Source organism: Acinonyx jubatus, chromosome X (assembly GCF_027475565.1).
Source record: "Acinonyx jubatus isolate Ajub_Pintada_27869175 chromosome X, VMU_Ajub_asm_v1.0, whole genome shotgun sequence".
Classification (NCBI taxonomy): domain Eukaryota; kingdom Metazoa; phylum Chordata; class Mammalia; order Carnivora; family Felidae; genus Acinonyx; species Acinonyx jubatus.
The window spans coordinates 122199694-122212928 of record NC_069389.1 but is presented as its reverse complement, the minus strand read 5'-3'; positions in this window follow the sequence as shown (position 1 = coordinate 122212928).

Here is a 13235-nt window from a genome sequence, read left to right as displayed (position 1 = left end):
GCCTGCTTTGGATTTTGTGTCTCCCTCTCTCTCTGCCCCCCCCCACTGGCACCCTGTCTTTCTCTCTCTCTCTCTCTAAAAATAAACATCAAAAAAAATAAGAGTAAAGTTCCAAGCTAATGCTTTCCCACCTTTATTTCACTCATACAGTTTTTTTCTGGTATAAATTTGAAAGTGCTGAGTCAGGTATATGCCCTGGTTGAAAGCTCTTCCACATTCATTGCATCAGAAAGGCTTCTTTCCAATATAAGCTACCTTGATGGTGAATAAGAGATGAGTTCTGGCCAAAGAGAGGAGTTTTGTCACATTCACTGCATTTAAATAACTTTTCTCATGTATGAAATCTGAGGTGTTTTATTAGAGATGAGCTCTGGCTGAAGGTTTTTCCACATTCAACCATGATAAGGTTTCTCTCCAGTATGAATTCTTTTGTGCTGAGCAAGCTCTGAAAGAGCATTGAAACCTTTCCCAGTCAAGACATTTATTTATAGGGTTTCCCTCTTTTGTGAATCAATGTCATGAGTGACAGAGGAGGCATCTTTAAAGGTCTTCCCACATTCACAGAACTTATAAGGCCTCTCTCCAGTGTGGATACTGTGATGCTGGGTCACGTGTGTGCTGTGGCTGAAGGCCTTCCCACACTCATGGCACTCATAGGGCTTCTCCCCTGTGTGTATGCATGTGTGCTGAGTCAGGTATGTGCTATTGTTGAATGCCTTCCCACATTCACTGCATTGATAAGGCTTCTTTCCTGTGTGGATTCTCTGGTGGTCAATGAGTGATGAGGTCTGGCTGAAGGGTTTCTCACATTAATTATATTTAAAGGGTTTGTCTCCAGTATGAGGTCTTTGATGCTTTGTAAGAGATGAGCTCTGAATGAAGGCTTTCACACATTTGTTATACATGAAGGGTTTTTCTCCATTGTGAATGCGCTGGTGACCAATGAAGGTGGAATGGTCACATAATGACTTCCCACATTCACTACATTGCCACAGTTTCTTGTCTGCACAGAAGCCCTGTTGAATAATCAGGTTTAAATTTGGTGTCAGACTCCCTCCATGTGTGTCACATGTAAGGAGATTTTCTCCTGTAGTAATTCCCTACTGTGAAACAAGAATTGACTACAGACTGAAGCTTCCCTCAAAAGCACTGCATTCATAAATAGTGACCTCCCTAAAGTTTCTCTTGTGCAATATGACTACTTTTCCTGAATGTTTCTCTAAATGGTCCTCACATCCCAAAGTCTCATGCAACACAGAGTCCCAGGGACCATTCCCTGTCAGTCTTTCTATTGTCAGTCCCTGGAATGAATCTTTTTCAAAAATGTCCTGCTGGGAAGTTGATCCTTAGTCTCAGGTCTGTATTCCCAGTCTGAAAGCAATACAAAAGTGGCAATTGGGCCAGGGACATGCAATGGAAAACAGTACCTCTAAGGCATACATGGTGTCAACAATTCTCAGAGTCACCTCTGTAGATTCAAAATGGGATTAGAATAGAGAAGTGGAACTATTTTTCCCCCTTCCCTTCCCCCATGGTCTTCTGTTAAGTTTCTCAAGATCCACATATGAGTGAAAACATAGTTACAAACAGAGAAGATGGGAGGCAAACCACAAGAGACTCTTAAATACAGAGAACAAACTGAGGGTGGATGGGGGGAGTGGGGGACAGGGAAAATGGGTGATGGGCATTGAGGAGGGTACTTGTTGGGATGAGCACTGGGTGTTGTATGTAAGCCAATTTGACAGTAAATTATAGTCATAAAAAAAGAATAGAGATGTTTACAAGCAGGCAGATAAATAACAGAAATGGTACGTGAGAAATGAATACCAAGGAGAATGCTATGGTCTGAATGTTTGTGTCCCTGCAAAATTGATATGTTGAAACCTAATCCTCAGAGTGATGCTATTAGGAGGTGGGACTTTGGGGAAATAATTATGTCATAAAGATGGAACCCTCAGGACTGGGATTAGTGTCCTTATAAAACAGGCTCCAGACAGCTAAGCTCATCCTTCTACCATGTGAGGACACAGCAAGAAGTTGACTTTCTGCAAACAGAAGAGGGTCCTTACCAGACCACAACTATGCTGGCACCCTGATCTTGGACTTCCAGCTCTAGAACTGTGAAAAATAAATGTCTGTTGTTTATAAGTCACCAAGTCTGTGGTATTTTGTTGTAGGAACCCAAACAGATGAAGACAGAGAGCTTCACTAGGCCATAAAGTAGCTGGGAAATAAAGCCATGGGAAAGGAGGTAGAGGATTGAAGATAACAAGCAACAGCAGAAGATGATCTCAGAACTGGGAGGACTGGTAGATATGACTGTACAGTGCTGAGTCTCTCTAATGGCTTCTTGGGTAGTTTCCTCCTCTCCAGTCTCCTGATTTATCAAAGTCAATCTTGCATATTGTCAGGTAGAAAACTAAAAACTCAGGGATTTGGAATGAGCAGTGAGTGTTGTATTTAAGCAATGAATCATGGGAATCTACTCCTGAAACCAAGAACACACTGTATACACTATATGTTAGCTAACTTGACAATAAATTATATTTAAAAAAAACTCAGGGATACAAGTAGTATTTTCCTCTCTTATTCTAGTGGACAGTTACCTTTGTGGGAAAAGAGAGCACACAGGAAACACAAAGATGCAGTGACTCTGCTGATTAAAATTTTGGAACACACTTTATAATACTAGAATAGACATCTCTTTGCAAAAGACCAAGAGCTGATTTGCAAATGACTTTTAAAATGTGTCAACTCACAGAAGATTCATAAAACTGATGAAGAATTTGAATTCTAGGGGTCCCTGGGTGGCTCAGTTGGCTAAGCATCCACCTTTGGCTTAGTTCATGATCTCGGGGTTCATGAGTTTGAGCCCTGCATTGGACTCTCTGCTGTCAGCACAGATCCTGCTTCGGATATTCTGCCCCCCTCTCTCTCTGCCCCTCCCCTACTCACACTCTTTCTCTTTCCCTCTCAAAAATAAACATTAAAAAAAAGAATTGAATTCTAAATACAGACAGCAAATAGATGGTTGTCAGAGGGGAGGAGGATAAGGAGTTGGGCAAAAATGGGTGAAGGGGAGTAGGAGTTGCAGGCTTCCAGATATAGAATGAATAAGTCATGACAATAAAAGGTAGTATATGGAGAATATAGTCAATGATATTGTTTTTTAATGTTTATTTATTTTTGAGAGATAGAGACAGAGCATGAGTGGGGAAAGGGCAGAGAGAGAAGGAGACACAGAATCCGAAGCAGGGTCCGTGGCTCTAAGCTGTCAGCACAGAGCCCAATGTGGGGCTATTGTAGATAATCCTGCTATAAACATTGGGGTGCATGTATCCCTTCAAATCAGTATTTTTTGTATTCTTTAGGTAAACACCTAGTAGTGCAATTGCTGGATTGTACAGTAGTTCTGCTTATGAATTCTCAACTCCCTTTGTAACTCTCAAACTCTCAAATTCCCAAACCTGTGCCTGCCATATCATCCCCATCTCAGTTATGTCAACTGTACTCCCAGTTGCTCAGGGCAAAAACCTTAAGTTTATCCTTGACTCTATCTCACATCCTACTATCTGACCTACCAGCAAATCCTGTCAGCTCTATATTCAGAGTATCTCTTGAATCTGTCCACCTCTCTTCCCCTCCAAGGCCACTCCCCTGGTCCAAGTCACCATCACCTCTTTCCTAGATTGTTGTAAGAGCAGCCAAACTGGTCACCCTACTTCTGTTTTACTCCCTGATACACTCTACTCACAACAGCCCAAGAGAGTTTCTTAAAATGTTATGGCAGATCATGGCACTTGTCTGCTCAAAGACCTCCAGGGGCTTACCCTCTGGCTCTGGGTCAAAGTCTAGGCCTTTACAATGCTCTAGAGAACTCACTACATCATGGCCCCTGGAAAGCTCTTGAATTTATTTCCTCCCATTCTCGCCTGCACTCCCTCTTCTTCAGTCCCACTAGCCTCATTGCTTTTGCTGTAACATATCAGATTCCCTTTTTCTTCAGGGCCTTGTCTACAACCTTCTGTAATATAGTTGTATTTTTTTTTTCCCCAAAATGATGTCTTGACCCAGTTTTGAGGCTTTGGTCACAGGCCAGTCAGTTCCCTTTCTTGAGCAGCTGGTTAAGTCTGTACTCCAACTACTTCCAACACCATGCTCTAACACTCCAGGATACCTGTCCTAATTATCCTGGGGCCAGGTACCAGACACTTAAGGATAGCCTCTATGCCCTGGAACCTAGGAAATTATTTACATTAGCCAATCCACAGAGATCTCACAAAACCTAGCTAACCTATCCAGACTGCCATACATAACTGGCCCCTAAAGCTCCAAAACTTTTACACTTAGGCCTTCCCTGACTGCCTATGGAAAACTGCAGCTCTCAGGCCTGGAACTTCATATCCCCTCACTGCTTTATTTTTCTTCACCACTTGCCAGGCATCATATGTTCATTGTGTCAATTATCTGATCCCATTCAAATAGCACCTTTATGAGGGCAGAAATTTTTGCCCCACAGTAGGTGTTCAATAAATAGTTGTTGAATGAGTGAGTGAATGCATGAGTGAATAAAATGGTAAGAGTAAAGTGCAGAAATAGCAGAGATACTGAAGTCTCCAATGAGCTATGACTGCAAACACACAGGTACACACACAAATAAAACAGCCATAACATTTCCCAACAAAACAAGCCTCCAAGGATTTTTAAGCCATATGTGAAACAAGTCATCCAAGCCCCTCTAGTAGAATGTCCCTGTGGTTCACACAGTAGTGCTCAGCAAATATTCTATTTGTTTCTTTATATTTCCCAGTCCCTCCCTCCTTCACCTCGACCTGACCCCATGCAATTAGGAAGAGACATGTGATCAGTGCTGGCCTGTGGCCCATAAATAGTGCTTGAATGATGTTTAGTGCTTCTAAACCAAAGAATTTAAGAGTTGGTATGCTTTGTTCTTTGAGTATGAGGACGTCATGAGTTCCAGAGGATGAAGGTACAAAGTAGATGGAGTTCTTTGATTATCCAGGACCTCTGTTGACCTGTGAGGAACAGGAAGCATGAGCTTTAAAAAGCAAGGTTTTCTGGGGTGCCTGGTGGCTCAGTAGGTTAAGTGTCTGACTCTTAATTTTGGCTCAGGTCATGATCTCTTGGTTTATGAGTTTGAGTCCCACATCAGGGACTGCACTGACACCATGGAGCCTGCTTGGGATTCTCTCTCTGCCTCTCTGTCTGCCCCTGTCCCACACGTGTTCTCTCTCTCTCTCTCTCTCTCTCTCTCTCTCTCTCTCTCTCAAAAATAAATACACTTAAAAAAATAAGGTTTTGTGATAAGAAGCTACTAGGATTGGAGGCTATCAGTTTAGTAGCATAACCTGCCCTACCGTGAACAATTCCCATAGTGTGTTGTTGAGCAATTGGTCTAATGGGGCTCCTGATTTCTATGTACATTATATGAATATCTATGGGTGACATAATTTGTATGGAAGTACTGTTTTAATTCAAGATGGTTTCCTTTTTTTCTCTTGGGAGGCAATCCGCATGGTGGTAAGAGTCCAGTCTCTGGCACCAGACTGCCTGGGCGTCTGTCCTAGATTTTCCATTTATAGTTTTCACTCTCTGGCCTTGTTACTTTACCTGAATAACAGGAATGATACTAAAATCTAGGCTCATAAACATTAAGAGTTAAAACATGTGTCTTAAACACTTGGACAAGAATGTGAGGCAAATCTCCTCCTGAACCCGATACTCATTGTCACTTGCAGATCATTCTCCTCCCCTCTTCCCTAAAAAACACCAAACTTTAACCATCCTGTCATCAGACTCTGCTAACTTCTACCTTTCCCTGTAGTCATTGACTAACTCCAAGTCAGTATCCCTCTTTTCTTGCAGACTATAGCTCCTGGATGAATGTTTCCTCTCCAAGCCATGAAGAGGATGGTTCTTTCCTTCCCTCTATCTCCTGTTTATCTTTCCTCTTCAGTTCTTCTTCCTTTCCTGGCCCTGAAGTGTTTCAGTTCTCAGGTTCCCTTCTCTGCCTTGTGTTTAGTTCACACTACACTCTCCCTGAATAATCTCGTTCTGGCTTCAACTATGACCTTTAACAATGTCTTCCAAATCTCTACTTCTAGCTTCTAACTCTCTCCCAAGTTTTCAATACAAATTTCTAAGACTACTGAAAATTCCATGAGTCTCTTATTTTTAGTGTGTCCAAAATCAAACATTAAACATTATTTCCCTCACTACCCTCGAAATCCCTTCCTAAAAAGTAAATACTTCAACTACATCTCTTCTCTCCATGCTTTGCAACTGTGCATCTCCATTGCTAGGATTGCTTTAATGTAAATTTAATCCAACAAATATGTAGCAAGCATCCACTACAGTGTCACACTCTATCCATTTAAGTCCCAAACCTGTACTGGCTGCCTCTCGTATACTGGCTCTCTTTTGTCCTCACATTTCCCTCTAATGACAGCCCTGGTTCTCTGTGCTCCTTCTCAGTAAAACTCTTCCATAAAGTCATCTGCACAGTTTTTCTCTTCCTCCTTCACTCACTCCATGGGGACCATTTGAACTCCTGGGAGTGGTGAAGGGGTAAAGATGCACTAAGGAAAGAGGAAGCACATGGGCCACATGAGGATAGCCTCAGGGTTACAGAGTCCCAGGCCTTCAGAGTAAGCAGGTTACAGTGACATTTCCTCATTGTACAGATGGGGAAACTGAGGCCCATGGAGGAAATGGACTTGCTCTATGTCCCACAGTGATGAGACGGCATAGCTAAAGCTGAAACATGCTCATGTCCCTAGTTCTTAAATATATACCATGCTACATTCAATTATTATAGTGAATTCCTTTATGGTTTTCATGGTTTTTGCCCCACAGTAATAACATGATGTATTATACGTAAAAGAATGTAAACGGTCCACATTTAGGTGGAACAAAATATAATAGCATACCATGGACCTCTTACAGTCCCACATGCTCTATTCCTCTCCCCAGCGGTACCCACTGTCGATGATAATAATGATAAAAAGAATCACACTCCAGTGAACTGCCTCTGGAGAGTTTGCTGCACTTTCTCAGACTCATTTGCCCTGGAGGTGAACTTGCCTTGGGCCAGCCCCTCTCAGGCTGCAAGCTCACTCTGCCAGACCCACCACTTGGCTCCCTTTTATTGCTCATGGAAGGTTCTTTGGGTTATTTTGTCCTAAGAGACCTCAGTATGTCCCAGCAAGACTCCTCAGTTTAGAAATGACCTTTCCTCCACGCCCTATGATCTTGATATTTCTCTCCCTCTCCCTTCCCCCCACCTCTCTGTTTCTAAATGATAACCATAGCCCTGTGGTAATCCAAGGTAGGTGCCTGGGACCAAATTCTCACATCTCCTTCTCTCCCTTACTCACCCACATTTACTCTGTCACCGAGTTCTGTCCATTCAGCTTCCAGCAGTCTTCCAAGCCCACCAACTTCTGTCTCCATGGCTACACCATAAGTCCAAAATGCCAGTATCTTTAGCTTAAACTACTGACTGCATTCACCTCCTATTTGGTCCTCTTGTGACCTTTCTTTCCCGTTCCATCTTTCTTTCCCAAAGCAGCTAGAGAGATCCTTTAAAAAGTAAATACAAACCTGTCACATCCCTCTCTTAAAATATGCCAGGCTGGGGCTTCATATCACTCTTGGAAATGAATCTTGACCTCTTCTCATGGCCTTCTGCCTCACTGACCCAGGTGCCTATCTGACCTCACCTCATGCTGATCCCTTATTCACTCTGCTCCAACCACTCAGATCTCCCAGTTCTAGGGACTCACCAAGCTCTCATGTGCTATTCCTTCCTTTGGGAGTGTTCTTCCTCTCCAGATGCCCAACACCTCCCCATCATTCAGGTCTCCATCTAATACCATTGCCTCCGCAGATGACGTAGGAAGATTTATTTGGTCATAAGTCTCCCTTCCCTCCCTGTCCTTGCCATGGTTCACTGTAGGTAGAAAATACTTCCATGCCCCACTCCTTTGGGCTTTGATTCATGACTTGCATTGGCCAATGAAATGTGAACGGAGATGAGGTATACCATGTCCAGCGAGAGGCTTCAATGTGATTGCGTCATTTAGCTTGCCATATTCTACCCCTGCCCTAAACCATCAGGAGACCCTGCCCTACTCAGGTAGCCACTGTTCTTTCCATTTGGGTTCCAGAATGAGAAGACAAATGGAGCAGACCTGAAGCTATGTCCATAAACTGATGCACACCACAACCAACCCAAAGGCCTGTGCATGAGAAAGAAATGTTATAAACCACTGAGGTGTGGTGACTGAAGTATTCCAGCAAATGCTGATGCATGCCTTGGGGTAGAAGCACTTACTAAAAACTAGAAAATGAGGTGAAGGTGTAGATAGATGAACAGTGAAACACCCAGCTCCATTTCCCACCCAGTTCCCAGACCACTGGTAATAAGGTGAATATCTCCCAGGCAAAAGATGAAAAAAAATTTCTCCATTGAGAAAAAAAAAAAAACAAAAAACTAGGTCAAGAGAAGAGACCTTCAGACACTACCATGAGTAAATCCACCATAGGAAACCCAGTTCACCTACCTCTGACTCCACAACCATGGCCTCCAGTGAGTAAGTCTCTCTGACCCCTGTACACACAGAGCTTCTAATCTGTTCCAATCCATTAAGGGCCTTTTATATATATATATATATATATATATATATATATATACTCTTCATTTTGAAGTGAGTAAGAAGTGAATATTCATCAAAAGAGACTCCTCTGCCTTTGCAAAAGGGGGCTATAGTGTGAAGCTTGGGGCCTACCCAGACACACCTCCCTGGAGTGCTTCTGCATTGCTTCATGGCTACTGCCTCTCCATGCCACTGCCATATTTACCAAAGATAACTCACTATGTTCCCAACCACTCACCCCTTGTTTGGGTTTCTTCTGCACCCATTTTCCAAAAAGTAATCAGGGGGTCATTCTAAAATGCTTATCTCAAGGGGCACCTGGATGGCTCAGTTGGTTGAGCATCTGACTCTTAACTTCAGCTCAGGTCATGATCTCATGGTTTGTGGGATCAAGCCTCATGTCGGCCACCCCGTGTCAGGCTCCCCACTGTCAGCACGGAGCTTGCTTGGGATTCTCTCTCTCCCTCCCTCTCTCTGTCTGTCCCCTGCTCATGCTCTCTATATTTAAATAAATAAGAAAAATTAAAAAAAATAAACTGCCTATCTGATCACGTCACTGCTTGGCTCAGAACACTCCAATGGCTACCTGACTCCTGTCCATGGCCTATGAGGTCCTTGCCTAGTCCTCCCAGTGCAGCTCCCACTCATGTCCCTTTCAGTGGTTGTACTCCAGGCAAGGGGCTTAGGCCTTTTTATATCTTGAAAACGCCTGCCTCAGAGGTTAAACCCTTGTTGTTCCTTTGCTTTCCCAGGCTTTTCCCCAGTACTCCCAAACTTTGGGCTCCTTTTCATCCTCTCACCTTCTTAAAGTGGCTTTTTAAACCACCCTGAATACAGTAATTCTTCTTCAATGCTTACTTTTCATCCTTTTGTTTTCATATTGACCATGATTTGCAATTATATAGATTTTCCCCTTGATTTATTGTCCATTCCCCTCATTGACTGTAAGGACCACTGGAGCAGGCCTCATTATGACATTCAGTTTGGAATCGCCAGCATCTGGTGCAAGTCTTGGACCAGAGAAGGCCTTCCAGAAATGGCTCTGAATGAAAGAGGAAGGTGGTATCAGTGTTAAGGGGGAAAGTGCTTGATGTAAGTACTCACTAGAGGGCAAACCACCATGTCTCTATGTGTGTGGTTGGGGGGAAATGGGGCAGGTTTATGCACAAATGAAATCAGAGTGTTTCTCTGCCCCACTGTCACCTTCTCTGCCTTCTCTCTGGAGCGTTTCTCTCCCCTGGCCACATCCCTGAGTTCCCGGGCTAAGGGCTGCAGCAAAGGCAGAGAGACTGGAGAAAATGGAGATGACTGGGTCCTGTGTATGTAGAGCAAAGATCTTGGAGAAAGCGGGAGCCCAAAGGGGCTGGAGAGAAAGAAGCAAAGGAGTAGAAAACTGTGTCCATCTGGGGAAGGAGAAGGAACTGTTCCTACAAATGGCAGGGGCTGCATGGAGGAGGCCCCTAGGCCCAGCTAGCTTCTCCCCACCCCTCCACCCAACAGTCCCAGCACCCCTGAGCCCCCACGATGGAAAAGGTGCGCTTGGGCCCTCTTTGGGGGTGATGGCAACATCAAAGGGGAGCCTTGGCCCTGGGCAAGGCTGCACTGGATGGACTCGGTGGGACAGTGCCCTCTGAACTAGGGTGTTGCGAATGCCACCACCACTCCTCTGTACTTGAATGACAGAGAAAAGGAAGACCCCCTTCCCCTGTCCACCAAGTTGTGCCTGGACACAGCCACTAAGAGCCTAAGGTTCCTCAGGAAGTCCTGGAGAGACAGGGACATGGCCTGAGGTAACAAGCCCCAGCTTGGAGCTGTGCAGCTGGAGCCCCAGGAGAGGGAGTTGTCCCAGATCCAGCAGGGGTGTGGGCGAGGGGGTAGGGCAGAAGGGGTTGTCCTGAGGGTTGTGCCTGAGGAGGTTGAGGGCCTCCAGCAACAGGCGATGTGCTCCGCTCTGGGGCAAGGAAGCACAGCCCTGGGAACACCAAGTACAATCTAAGGGGACAGGAGCTCCTTGTTTCAAACTGCATGGTTGCTGCAGGCTGAGGGGGTCGGTGAGAGGACTGGCAAGGGACACGGGGTCCACAGGATCCGCGTATGTGGGCAGTGGCCTGGCCCTGATCACCCCGAGGCCCTGTGGCCTCTCTGGGGCCTTACCCAGGCCTCTCCCAGGGACCAGTTTCTGCCCCAGGAAAGACCCCAAAGGCTCTGGGACAACGTGGGCAAAGGCATCCCCTCATGCCAGCTCAAACCCACTGGCCCCACGGGGGGCTCCCCATCTTCTTGTGCAGCCTCACCTTGCTTCCTGCCCATGTGCCCAGATCCCCTCCAATTATAAAGCTGTGCCAAGCCCTTTCAGTCCTGTTCCTTGGTCTCTACTAGGAAGTCTGACTCCCAGGATGGGGTGGGAGTGGAGATGGGGACATGAGTCCTGCCTGACATGCACTTCACACCTGAACCACTGATCTGCCTCCCCTCTGGGAGTCCATTTTGCCCTGGGCTTCCACAGAGCCTGGTGCTGGTCCCCACATCTTCTGGTCTGAGGACAGCCACAGCATCAGACGGAGGGCCTGGGAAGGCCATGAGGGTCCCCCAAGGTCAGGTACGGTGGGATTAGAGCCCACGTCTGCAGGCCCCGTGTCTGGCGTCTGGTGTGCTTTCCGGAACAGGGACTAAGGTGAGCCGAAAGGCCTGTTCCACTTCTGCCTTAGCCCTTCTGTTGCTCTCTTCCTTTCCATTTCCAGGGGTCCTGGCCACCCTTGCTTGTCATCATGCTTGGACCAGGGTACCACGTGTGCAACAAGTTTGACCTGGCTAAGGGTGAGCAGGTGGTGTGCACAAAAAAAATGGTGCACAAGGAGACACCCAGTAGGGCCCCAAGACAGGGAAGGGATGACATCCCAGGGGACGCCAGATAGACATCCCAACACCTGCCCCAGCAGAAAGCTGGCAACAGGGCCATGCCTAGGAGCATGTGGGAGGTGAAGACTAGGGCATACCCCACTGGGTCTCTTCTGCCACTGTGTCTAGGAGTGCACGCTTGACTAAAGGCCTCAGAAGAGAAGCTGAGAATTCACCATCATCGCATCTCATAAGCATGCAGTTGCCGTGAGTATGTGACACATGTACATCCAACCTCTTTCTTGGAGGCTTTAAAAAGACATCGACGTTCTTGAGTTTTTGCTTTGATGGCAGAAGCACGACATACTCCCCACCCAGGGAGCATCCATCACTGCTCCCCATGTGCGGTATGTCTTTCATTCAGCTATTTCTCAGAGCTGTCACCATTAGCAATCTGCCGTGTGTCCGTCGGCTCTGCTTCCAGGACCGTCACTGCTACCCACATGCCTCGAGGTTCTTTCCGTTGTTTCCAGGGGCCGGGCTGTGTGGTCTTGCCAGCCTGACCTAGAATCCCAGCACATCCACTGAGGGGCTGTGGGACTTTGAGCAAATCTCTGCATGTTTCTGCACCCAGTTCTCATCTGGAGAAGAGGGGCCATAAGAGTGCCCACCTCCCGCCAGGGCTCCTCTGAGGACTCTTGGAGAGAGCGCAGGCCCAGTTGCTCAACCCAGTGCCTGGCATGTAATGAGAATTGATGTTACTTTTAGTTGTTGTTTGTTTTGTTTTGTTTTGTTTTGTTTTCGTAGTTAAGGCTATGCTATTTATGTGTACAATTTCATGTTTTGGCTTTTTTCTTTAGCACTATTAACCATGTACCTCTGTTCTTTAAGTCTTTGTTTCTTTTTTTAACTTTTTAATGTTTATTTATTTTTGAAAGAGAGAGAGAGGGTGGGGGGTGCTGAGGGGCAGAGAGAGAGGGAGACACAGAATCTGAAGCAGGTTCCGGGCTCCGAGCTGTCAGCACAGAGCCCGATGTGGGGCTCGAGCCCACGAACTATGAGATCATGACCTGAGCTGATGTCGGACGCTTAACCGACTGAGCCACCCAGGCACCCCTGCTTTCACTGTTTTTAAGCTCAGAATATTCTTTTCTATCCAGAGCCGATGTAAGTACTCACTGGTATTTTATTCTAATATTTGTCTTTACATTTAGCCTTTAATCCTGTGGATATATATTTTAGAGTACGCCATGTGTTAACGATCTGCTCTGTTTTCCTCCAAATTGCTAAATGTTCTGATACCATCTCTGAATCATCCTTCCATGGTGATGACTGATGTTTCCTTCATTTATATTGTACATATGTGTGCGTGTGTATACCACCTGTAGTCTCTTTCTAAACCATTTGTTTGTTTATTTTGATGCCACAGTGACTTGGTGACTCTACAGTCTAGAGTTCTATGTTGTAGCACTAGGAGAAGTGTGAAATTCTGGCATCAAGTGAACCCCAGTCAAAAATAGATGAAAAACAATTTGTAAACATGAAGTTTGTTGTGAAGGAAACCTATGGTGGCATTGTGTTAGTACCTAAGTTTTAGTTTGCTTTAATGAATAGAGTTCAGTTTTGTACCATATTTTGGCAAGGAAACTTAAGCAAGGAGGCAGGAACTCCCTCCTCCAAATATACAACCCTGAGGGCCACAGCTCCCAGAATTTACTG